This window comes from Cupressus sempervirens, chromosome 5 (genome assembly GCF_028749045.1).
Source record: "Cupressus sempervirens isolate cs-2001-9-10 chromosome 5, ASM2874904v1, whole genome shotgun sequence".
NCBI lineage: Eukaryota > Viridiplantae > Streptophyta > Pinopsida > Cupressales > Cupressaceae > Cupressus > Cupressus sempervirens.
In genome coordinates, this window is record NC_143122.1 from 303,487,235 (window position 1) to 303,500,316 (window position 13,082).

General features: G+C 33.0%; 1 pseudogene; it reads left to right on the plus strand.

Moving 5' to 3' along the window:
• The first annotated feature begins 4,208 nt into the window (after window positions 1-4,208).
• Window positions 4,209-5,047, plus strand: LOC149555786 (amine oxidase [copper-containing] gamma 1 pseudogene; annotated as a pseudogene).
• The last annotated feature ends 8,035 nt before the right edge of the window (window positions 5,048-13,082 follow it).

Consider the following 13,082-nt stretch of genomic DNA (forward strand, 5'->3'; position numbering starts at 1 on the left):
TGGAAAGTTACTTATTGAATGACTCTCCTGTACTATTATGATTACATCAAAAATGTTTTGGTTTAGTTTCCAATCTTTATTCCTCTTATGTAATCTCCTTCACTAACAATATGCTCTTTTTTCTAACTAAGGCCCACTGGCCTGCATTATTCATTCATGCAAACTAATATTTATTTTCTCTTACTCTATTCTTATTTACATAGCGCCTGACATGAATAGAGTTTTCCTAGATATTGCATAGAAAGTGGTTAATCAGGGCCTCTGCACCAGAAGCCCTACATCGCAAATCAATGCAACATCAGTTGCTAAAGAGTTGGGTATATCCACTACAATGATAAACCTACCCAAACTAATGAATTTTAAGAGAAAATAGATCAATACCATATCTAATTTCCTGAAAGCTCTAAGAGGTCATTTTTATCATGTACAAGTACATATGTTTATGTAATGTCCAACAATTAATTAAGAATAACTTGTATAGCTGCTAGTTATAGATAAAGTAAGGGGTTACCTACTTAATCCAATCTACAAACACCACTTCATTTAAGGACTAGATAGTGGCCTACCAAAAAAAGGATATGAGTTAAAAACTAAAAACTCAGCACTATATCTTTAAAAATGCAAAGGTTCAGTAACATTAGATGGCCATCTAATCCTATGCTGATAGACAAAATTTACCATCAATAATTATTGTTCTACCAAGGTTATTGAATATTAACATATCCAGTAAGGTTCTTGAATATAAACATTTCCAATTCCAAACTTGACACTAATGAGTCTTCCTCTAACAAGAAATATAGCAACAGTGATTATCTATTACCACATAGATCAGCTGCAAATATAAATCCAAAAAAAAAAATCTAAAATTTATGCTACAGAGTTTAGCTAGAGAGATGGAATTCTGGCTAGTTGAGGCATGGGTATGATTACATTGAAAGTTAAGAGGTATAGTTTCTAGCAAAGAGAGGCAACATAACCTCTGAATCAAAAATTAAGAGAAGATAGATTTAATTAAAATGGAGTACACTATTCAAGTTTTGTGAAAGAACTAAGAAATGCATAGAGTGAAAATGAAATGTAGTTACCACTCAACTAGGTAACATTCAGAGAAATTCCATGATCATATTTTTCAGATGAAATATATTCTAAAGATTTTGGACTGCTCCATCACATGATTTTATTATTTATAAAGTGAATACTAATAAAAAGATAAAATATTTAAATCAATTGCATCTTAACATAGCACCATATTGATAATTTCATTACATTATCATTATTAACCAAAGATAGTTTTGAATGATTATGCAACCATCAATTTAGACGTAGATCAATTCTTTACCGTAACATAGGATGCTCTCAATGCTATAGAAAATCCTTTAAAGGTTTACATAACAAGATTTCCAATGAATCTTTTTATACAAAAGTATTTGAAGGCTTATACAACAAGATTCCTATCCCAACAAGGTATTCACTATCTAGTATCACCCGGGGTACTGTTATTAGTGATGCACTTTGGAACATAAAATCAAAGATCATAGCTATGTCATCATCACAAAATTGTGTTACTGTTCTGATAGCTAGATATATGTACAACAGTGGGGCATTATTCTTTCGTCGACAATATTTTTACTCTTTGAAACAACAACATTGTTTAGTCATAGTCAAAACCAAATTTTGACTATTTGTCCTTTGGTGGCCACATTTTTTTTGAATATCACATAAACTATGCTATGCAAGTTGAATTGTCCATACTATAAAATTGGCAGTGGCCTATTTCTTGAGTTGTTTTTTAGAATGCTACAAGTATCTTGTACATTGCATCTATTACAGTGACTGCCTCCTCTACCTTGTCAATACTATTTTTGTCTATAGTGTTCATCATAGAGCATGCCCACCGTATATTTGTGACAAATGCATCATAGTTTGTAATGATGTTTTTAGCAACAACCTCAATATTGTTAATGTTGATTGTAGGACCAACAACAGAAGTTGATTCTGCCTTTGAGGCTATAGTATTTATTGCTTGCTCAACATCTGGAGCACCATCATCCCCTATTGTATGGATAGTGATAATGTTTTCCTCGTCATATGGGTTATCATCCCCACTGAGTGTATTGATAGTGATGATGTCATCATCATTATGTGTTTCTGCCATAAGCTAGTAGCACAAACATGAAGGAAAAAAGTTGAGTTCATCCAAATTTCTGTTAAATAGATCACAAGAGTTTATAGCAATATCTTAATAACTAATTATTAGCATAGAAAAACACTTTCCATGATGTAAAAAAGGCCCTAAAAAATCACTTTCCCAAGTGCAAAAAGGCCCTGAAAAATACCTATCATATAAATTAGTAACCACCACCATAATTAGATGAGGGGAATAACTAAGAATCTTTGAAATTAGAAAATTTTCTTGCACTTAGTATGTGCATTTCATTGGTACTTGCCATGTCAAAGAGCATAGAAAAGTAAGAGAGATCCCCAAAATCAATGGGAAACTCAATACTCTATCATCCAAAGATTATCATACTGCTGAGCTCCAAAAAATATGGTTCATACCACACACTTAAAGATCCAAAAACTATTCATATACATGCAAGTTCTAGCCTTTCTCAAGTGTTAACACGCTAGGTTGTTTACCATGAGCTAGTTTATACAATAAAGGTATACATGCAAAAAGTAATTGAGGTCAAATCCAATTGGTTGGTTGAGATTTATCCACACTACTACAAGTTAAAAGATGTTGAAGATGCCACATCTTAGCAACTATCCAAGGGTAAAGGCAAAGCAATGATGGATAGGTTTTGATATTGAGGTGTTGCAATTCTGATTGGGTAACTAGTTTTAAAGAAAATAGTTGATTCCTTTCCTTTGTGCTTGGATTGACCTTCAGAATAGGAAAAATCCATCATTATTAAAATCATTTAGTTGTTTTTTAAATGTAAATAATTTGTAATTTAGAAAATTTTGAGCTACTTGTTTTTCTTTCTTTAGCCAATCTCAGTTACCTCTTCATATAGGTTATTTTGTTGTTTTGAATGGAGGGTAAAATGCCCATGTCAAGTCTAATGATAGGGATTTCACCCCAAAGTGATAGATCTCCAAAGTGTATAATAATAATGCCATAGTAATTGATAAATACACATTGATTTATATTAAAGAGATCAGCAATCCATAGATAAAAAAAATTTGATTAGTAGTCTAGCTAAGCTTTAACAAATGCTTCATGCTAGCATTGTATTATTGTTTGGGAGGGCAATACATAAATTAGTTAACTAGTCGCAGTACAAAAGGACATGATCAGGAGACAGAGGAGCAAAAATGAATAGTCATTGTACAAGTTCAATAAAAAGATAACCTATCATATTCAAGCACAAAATATAAGAAGAGAATCCTCATCATTCATGTCACTATACAGTGTAACCTTTCTCATATCTATATTAAAATTTTCTCATTTGACAAAGCTACTAGTCAACATCAGTTGATTGAAAAAATATAATTATAGATCATAGAATTAGATGAATATTAACTATTTAGATGGATAACAAAGAAGGAAAATTTTGAACATGAACAAGAAGATCATAAATTATATAACAATGACATATTGAAAATGGTAAACTTAAACAATGATAAAGTTTTTTGTTAATTAGTATTGTATCAAAGTTTCAAACTGATTATATATTGAGTTAAGCTTGATTAATATAAAGTTGATATGAAACAAGAAACTAAAATGAAAATAAAAAATCTTAATCAAGGTCCTCTTCTATGAGTTCGAGGGATATGGATACGAGTATACATGCAACATAGGATATGATTGCAGTTCACATGAGATTTGCCAATTAAGATATGACTTGAAAACATTTCACCGATGCTAATGAGTTTATTATACATTCTCATACAAGACTCTTCAAACATAAATAATTAATTAAAGTGCTAAATTGGAGAATGTTCTACATAGCAAAGCTGAAAGAGTTAAATAGATCAACCCCTACACTTGAGAATATGAATTCTCAATGTGAAATATGAGAGAATTGGTAAGATAAATTTGGACTTAAGGTTTGCAGAATATGTTGCATTGGCATATTACAGATGAGGAATCATTTCCTCTAGAGTTTCCTTCATTCCCTAGCCTTTGGAAGGGTTATTACTTCAAAGTGTTTGGTGAGGCTGAAGAGGGTAGGAGGCTGGCGAAAGTCTAGTGTTATTCAATGGAGGGAACTATTAACTTCTATATGAGACCAATCGAGGGTCTTACAGTTCTTGTTGTGGATATGAAAAACATTCTGAAGATGGACAATGGAAAAGATATACCCTTTCCTAAAGGAGAGAATACATATTATAGACTTTCTATCCAAAAGTACCCTTTGTTGCCTTCTTCGAATCCCATCTCCATTGAGAAGCCCAAGAGTCAAAGATTTAAGGTTGATGGGCATCAAGTCAAGTCAGGAAGTTGGGAATTAGATGTGAAGCCTTATCCTCATGATGGAGTGAAAAAATCAGAAGCAAAGGTCAAGGATCCTGATAGTGGGAAAATGAAGAGGGTTTTGTACAAGAGTTTCACCTCTAATCTATTTGTGCCTTACATGAATTCTATTGATGCTTGGTACTTCAAAACCTATATGCATATAGGGAAATATGGATTCGGATTGAATACCATGTCACTTGATCCCCTTAATGATTGTCCTAGGAATTCTTACTACATGAATGGAGTGATTGCTAGTGCAAATGGGACACATTATGTCAATCCTAACATGGTCTGCATATTTGAAAGATATGTTGGAGATATTTCTTGGCATCACATTGAATACTCAATCTCAGGCATGGAGGTAGGTTTTCTTGTCTTTTATTTTCATTTGCAAGTTTGAAATGCATTTAGCTATGAAATTCTTAAAGATCAAGGGGAGTGAGTGAAAAAAATCTCTACAATTTAATTTCTAGGAAAACAATGTAGTTTTCTTAGTCAAGTGGCCTTAGAAGCATAGGGAACTCATTGAGATCATGCATATGTAAATTGCATATTTTTGGCAATATGCAGGAGTGGGATTAGGGAGAGTGAGTGAAAAAAATCTCTACAATTTAATTTCTAGGAAAATAATCCAATTTCTTAGTTGCAAGGCCCAAAAATCATAGGGAACTCATTGAGATCATGCATATGGAAATTGCATATTTTTGGTAGTGCAAGAGTGAAACATCCCATTGTCTTGCCCTGTTATTCCTTATCTGAGATATCTAAAAGGTTCTTCATGGTATTCAATTAGTTTTTACTTTCCATTTTTTTTAAATTATTGAAGTTGAAATTTTCAATCTATATTTTCCTATTGTTGAAGGTTCCAAGGGGCTCAATCTCTAGTTTTCTTTCATCTAATGTTTATATGCTTTCTTAAAAAATTTGGTGAAAGCTTTCAAAAGGATCAATATTGAGTCTTGTCTTATCCCCCCAGTTCTCTTCTTTTTCTTAGCCACATATGATATATAACTCATAAAATATTATGTGATATATAATTTTCTTTATGTAAGAATCTTGTGTAGGAGAGTTTGGATTTTTGGATTCTTCATGTGATTGGAAGGTAGTTTATGTTATTCAAATGTATGCCTTGAAAATGGTTATTTTTTAAACTATCTTATTTCTTATCCATACATGTTCCTCAAATTTCAAAAGAAAACAAAACTTAGTTTATGTTTTTCATATATTTCCCTCCAATCTAGAAAGAGAAAAAAGCTTAGTATATGAAATTGTTTCTTGGAAGTTAGTACTCAGTGGTTAACTTCTATGGTGCTTGGGAAATGGTAAGAAAGAGATTGATGGCAAAATATTAAATGGAATTCTCCAAAAACCACCATTTTCATTTTTTTTTTGTTTTGTTTTTATAGAGAGGACACCCATTTTTTTCTTGAAACGAACACCCTCATACCATAGTTGTACCATCCTTTAATTACCCACATCTCTCTATCAGTATTAATGTCAATTGACCCTATATTACTATACAAGTAGGACTTTGTCCAAACCCTAAACCAATTGAAAGATATTGCCTAATCTGAGTGGTCCAAAACGTCTCAAATTTCCATTGCTGAAGCAACTTTTCATTCTAATCTAAAATTTTCAAAGCATGGGGAGGGTTGCAGTTAGTTCTGAATTACGAATATTTAGGCAAGACATTTAGAACAAATGGTGATGATGAAATGGATTTAAAATGGAACAAATTCAAGTAATAAAAGTATCAAAATGTATCCAAGATGACCTAGATTCAACTCGGATTGGGTGGTAAAAGAATTGCTTAGTTCAAACACTTATTTTTAGGTTTCTAATTTTCCATTTCAATTAAACCTAGTAAGGCTATCTAAAGGTTTTTTGTATAACAATTCTTCATGGGTTTGGATTTAACCCATTCAATGTATTTAAAACAAAACAAAGGAAAACAATTAGGGGGATATGAAAGTAGAGATGCAATTGATGCAAGGGGAAAAAACACACAATCTAACAGATAAAATTCCTCTAAGCACAAATAATGTAAAAAAAAAAGATCAAAGATAACCTGATACCATGCTGAATGGGGGCAATGTAAGATCGATATCTTGTCGAATTCGATAAACTTCTGAACCCTTCCAATTCTTGGAAACAAAGAGTCGACATTACAAAGAAGATCAACACAACAGATAAAATATCAAATTCACCACAACCATAATAGAACTAGGGCACAACAAACCTATTCTGATGCATCTTAGAATCCATCTGATCTCACCACAACTAGTCTAAGGAACCAATTTATAGTGCCACAACAACACCAACTAAAATGGTGGTCACCTAGCCCACATTAATCTTCCTGCCTCTATGCCTAAAACATGTATCACATGGTTGGAAGTAGTAAAAATACTAACACCACAGAAACAAAAGTAACAATCCACGCATCTCGGTGGCTTTTTGGTGGCCAGAACAATGGGTGAGAAGGCAAGTGGCTAAAAATCCATTCCAATTAGCTCCATGTCGAACCCTAGGCATTCAAATCTTGGGTTGAACCATTTTCTTGGTCAAATAGGACACTTCCTAACAAACGAACCCCAAATAAGTAGACTATCGCCTAATAATAATAATAATAAGCTAGTATTTATGTAGTCATTATAAACTTACATCTCTAATTTATCCTTATAAAGTTATTCTTCTCTTTGTAACTAGTTGTTTAATATTCTTGTTTACAAAATCAAATTGAACTCACATTTTAAAATTATTTAAATAAAATTATAATTCACTTTTAAACTAGTTAAATCAAATTTTAATATTACAACTAAATCTAATTAAACCTTAATTAAATTTACATAAATGGTAAATTATACTTAACAGTTCCAATCTAATGCTTATTTTTAATGAAATTAAATATTTATTGTAAACATTTATAAAATCTAATTCTAACCAAATTCAATGGATTAATTATTAAAAATATTTTAAAATTATTGTATATAATTTTTTGTTTGGTAATTATATATATATATATATCCTAGAGACTTCCTTTATATATACAACTCCAATCTTAATGCTTATGCTTAATGAAATCAAATCTTTATTCTTATCATATTTAAAATCTTATTCTAGCCAAATTCAATGGACTAATCATTACAACTATTTAAAAATAATTATATACAATTTCATTACAATTGACCATATATATAAATCATAGAGACTTGTGTGTGTGTGTGTGTGTGTGTGTGTGTGTGTGTGTGTGTGTGTGTGTGTGTGTGTGTGAGAGAGAGAGAGAGAGAGAGAGAGAGAGAGAGAGAGAGAGAGAGAGAGAGAGAGAGAGAGAGAGAGATTTGTCTCATATTTAAAACACATTTGTTGTTTCTCCACCTTGATTGCTATGACAAGGAATTTTTTCATTTTTGTCTCATCACATGAATTAGTTGTTAGCAACCTTGTAAATCTCAAGCAATGGAGTGATATTCTCCTTTTTTAATTTTGATCTCTTGTCACTGATTTTCAATTAATAATTCTCTCTATCTAATCATGAGTAACATCTTCCTAAGGATCATTTGATTTAATCCATGTAATTCCTCAATTTTGAGAGGCATGACAAGATTCTATTTTTTATACTAAGAAGGAACAAAAAATGAAGGTTGCCTCGGAAACAAAAAGCTAGAAACAACAAGTCACTAGCAACACATTATCATCCTAAGCTCTTTCTCAATATCAAAAATCCCCACATTGAAGTTGTCCAATGTTTAACACTATTATTGCTAGTAGTTAGGATACCATACTTAAAATTAAACATATACAATATCTAGATATAAAAACTAAACTGAGTCTAGCTAATAACTATAGATGAACTCTATTGGTGAGATAATAACTAAATCTATTGGTGAAAAAATTTGTGTCCTTACTTATTACTTTATCACATTAACTCTATTAACCTTTATTGGAAATAATTTTGGTCACAATAATGCTCTACAACTTTCTCGCTCTACACTGGTTTTAAATTTTTAACGTGCATGGCCCATGCGGACAATCCATAATCTAACTTTAGGCCTCTAGCTATCTAGATTTTTAGCTTGTGTTGACCTCTTCATTGGGGATCCTTTATGAGGTGGAGAATTTTTCACTTTCCATAGGGGGAGGGTTGATTCTACACAAAATTACCACACTAGAAGTTCCTTGAAGGATGATTTGGAATTATTGGGAAAGGATTCAAATTGCAATGGAAAGGGACAAGAGACTTTTTCGAAGTTGTGTGATTGGAAAGGGTCCCTAGTTGGAAATGGCCCCCTCCCCCTTTGCAAGATCCCAAGATTTTTGTTAGAGTGGATGGGAAAAAAAAATCCCTTCATGATAGTATAGTGGATAATATTTCATCATTTTTGCAACTCTTCTTAGTGGGACATTTTATACCCCTCAAGCTTTCTGTTGAGATGGTCCATAAATGGGCCCCTTACAAGTGAAAATTGAAGGGTAGTGTTAGTGTTGTGGTTATTCCCAACAGACTATTCCTTTTCAATTTTACAATTGACAAATACTTGGCTATGGTCCTCTTGGGAACCTAGTACTATGGCAAGCACTTCATGCTGATTGCTAAATTGAATCCTAGCTTTGACCTTGGTCTACTTCTAGAGTTTTGGAATGAGAAAATACACAATTTGGTTGGGAACTTATTTGGACATTTTATCTTAGCACATGCTATCACCATCCAAAAATTAAGGTTGGTGCATGTGAATTTTTTTCTTAATGTTGCTATCAATAAAGCCCTTCCCAACTTTTTTGTGTTGAACACAAAATGTGGGAAGAGGCAACAACCACTAGTGTATGCTAATATTTGTTTATACTACCAAAAATGTTCAAATTTTTTTCATGTGTTTGTGGATTGTAAAGCTAACCAGAATAAGGATAATGGGAAGGTGGAATCTCTAGGGATTGTTACAGAGAAATAAAAAATGATGAATCTTCTACTCAACCACCATATGATGATGAGAAAGGTAAATTCCAAGTGTCTCAAAGGGAGGAAGCACACCCTACTCCTTGAGGAAGAAATAAATAATATCCCACTATTGAGCTAGGATAGGAGGAGATTGGAGAAGCTCGTGGTATCTACTCTAGTATACATGAGGAAGGGGAGACTGGAGTGGAACTCCAAGTGGAAGTAGAAGGAAGATTGATGATTACCCATTTCTACAAGGGATTTATGATCCATTATCGACCCCCATTAAGGACAAGGGTGATGGAAATGCTAAGATAAAAACCATTTTGGAAGAAGGAAAGTTCTAGGATACAAGAAGAAAGTTATGGAATAAGTGTCTAGGAGCAATGCATGTCAACACCTCTTAGGATAAGTTGGGGTGGGGAGGTTGGGGGGGGAGAGGGTGGGGGGGGGGGGGGGGGGGGGGCGTGTAGCCTGACCCCACCAAGGTGTGCTTTGACAAAAAAATTCTTTTCTCCACCACTTAATGAGTTGAAAACCCATCTAGTCTATGATATGTTCTCTACACCCTCTTTGAAACAAGAGATTGATGTGGGGGAGTAACAAGTTTGGAAGAGAAGAGGTAGAGGAGGCAAACAAGTGGATGTTGGAGTGGAGGTCAAGTATGGAAGACCACTCAACACGAACCAAGGACCAAGAAAATGGTAAGGGGGATTGCAAATGGTAAGAAATCAACCTTGGATGCTATTACTAAAGATAAGAAATCAAGTTCCACTTGTGAAACATGAGGGGTTTAAATGGCCATTAAAAATAGCTCTCTCTAAAGTAATCTATCTATTTTTGTAACTGAACATGTTCCTAATAATATGTTCTATTTTACTCTACATATCTATGCTCCCAACACCAAAAGTTGGAGACATGATAGTTGGAAAACCATGTCCTTTAGGGATAAAAATAGCAGTAAGAAATTTCAATGTATATGTAACTTTAACTCACCTCTCTACCCCTCAAGGAAGCTAGGAGGGTTAAATGATTTCACATATAGTATGCAGAACTTGACAGACTTTATTATCTAAATTATCTCATATATTTTAACACACAAGGGACCCCTCTTTTACTTGGTTGACTAATAGGAAAGATGTGATGACCCCTTTTTGAATTTCTTAAACCTGTGTTCAATTCAGGTATAAATTAGGAAATCATTCATTTTTTTAAAACAAACAGCCTAAGATCCTTTCTTCTATTGGTTATGCAAGGAATTGAGCATTATCATTAATGTATGGATTTTCAAGGAATACTTTTCCTCATAGTGTCAGGTCACCTTTCATCCTGATTATGATTAGTTTGAGATGGTAGAATGACGGTGCAGAGGGCGGGTGAAACAAGGTCCAAGTGTATTCGACAAGTCCTCGAAATTACTCCACCTTTCCCCCCCACCAACTCCCTATCTTAGGATTTCATAATTTAGGTGAAGGTACATAATTTACACTATAATTTGAAAAACATCTTGATGTTATTTAAGTTTTGTAAATAGATATAAGTTGATTTCTTGATTACCATATTTATTATTATCTTATATGTGAATATTCATTTGAGACCTTGATTATCATGTCTATATATATATATATATATATATATATAAACATGGTAATCTACACTTATAAATATTGCACAAGTTTTAATAACATTGATGACTTATTCTTATTTATAACATTCCTTTTAACATGCAGGCGATAATGTTTATGAGTTCATAATGTAATAAATTTCAAGTATATAATAATCCTCTCATACGAAAGCCCAAACAGCATGAGATAAGGATTACATATTATGAAATTCCAATAAATATTATTTGTATTCATTAATGTTATTATGAAAGACTCTGCTCACATCTATTTTGATACGCTCAAATATTATACACTCGGTTTCTTGAAACATACAAAGGGTAATCGTTAGTACCTGTATTCTCACCACAGAATAATGGTGTGGCAGTGCCCACATTGTGTAATGTTACCTTGTATCAGTTAGAGCATTAAGCTTGCGTATACAGAGTACCGATATCCCAACTGCTTATTATATCTTTTTATCTCCTCTATCATGTCATTTTTTAACCTAACCCTAATATGACCTTTTATAGGCTATCTGACGGTCATGGGTATGACGTCATGTTTTTTTGAATTAATTTGGTTATAGTTTTTATTTTCCTTATTTATGTAATACAAAATGTTCATTATAATTAATAAGCCAGCTTATTAAGCTGCGATAATCAACTATGAGTTTTAATGTAATAATGATGGAAAGTTTTAGGTTTCTCTTCTATTATAGGATGTTTAAATAATCAAATCATTTATAATATTAATAGGATTTATATATTAATATATGGTGAAATAATACATTCATAGCTATGAATGTTCACGAAGGTTTTTTGGAAGTAAATAAAACAATATTTGAAACAATAAAAATAATAATTATTTATGATAATTTGAGTAAAACAATATATTTGAATTTATTACATTACATCGAAAGAGAAAAATATATATATTAATCCAAGTTCATCGCAGTCCCCCCTTCCAGATCCTGCTTGTCCTCAAGCAATGCTTACTAAGAAAGGACTTCTTCTCCAACCCATGAAGCCTCTTCCCTGGGAAGATTTTTCCACTTCACCGAGTATTCTAGAATAGCTCGATTTCTTAATCTTTGTTCACGTCTATCAAGAATAATCTCAGGCTCCAATATCAACTTCCCTTCACTGTCTAATGGTGGAAAATCACCACATGGAACTATATGTTTCCCGAGAACCTTTTTAAGCCTGGACACACGGAAGACATTGTGGATCTTACTATTTTTAGGAAATTCTATCTCATATGCTACCTCCCCTATCCTTCTTAGGATCCTGTATGGTCCATAGAAACATGGCTTTAGTTTCTCTGCTCCACTATTCTTGAGTGAAGATTGTTTGTAGGGTTGAAGTCTTAAGAATACCAAATCTCCAATCTGGAATGACCTTTCCACCCGTTTCCGATCAGCATATATCTTCTGTTGGTTTTGAGCATGGTGGAGATTATCCTTAAGAGTTTTCATGATGTCAAGGCTTTGTTGGATAAAATCTTGGGCTCCAGGTACTCTGCTCTCTTGATTGATCAGATCTCCAAATATAGTGGCATCATATCCATATAATGCTTTGAATGGACTCATTCCAATTGACATGTGATGGGTATTATTAGAACAATATTCTCCCAAGTATAACCATTTCATCCATGCGTTTTCTTGCCTGGTCACATAGTTTCTGAGATAGCCTTCTATCCATTTGTTAACAATTTCGGTTTGTCCATCTGTTTGGGGATGATAACTAGTGTTGGGAGTTAATTCGGTTCTTGCTAATCTAAATAGTTCCTTCCAAAAAAAACTAAGAAATTTGCTATCTCTATCACTAATGATATTTTTTGGCAATCCATGTAATCTGAAAACCTCTCTAAAGAATAATTCTGCTATCTGTGGTGCCTTATAATGTATAGATATGGGAAATAAATGTGCATATTTGGTTAGTCTATCTACCACTACCAGAATGGAATCTCTGTCTTGTACCTTAGGTAACCCTGTAATGAAATCCATAGAAATGCTTTTCCATTTTTTATTTGGAATGGGTAATGGTTGAAATAGATCGGCTGGAAAATTTTGTTCAGCCTT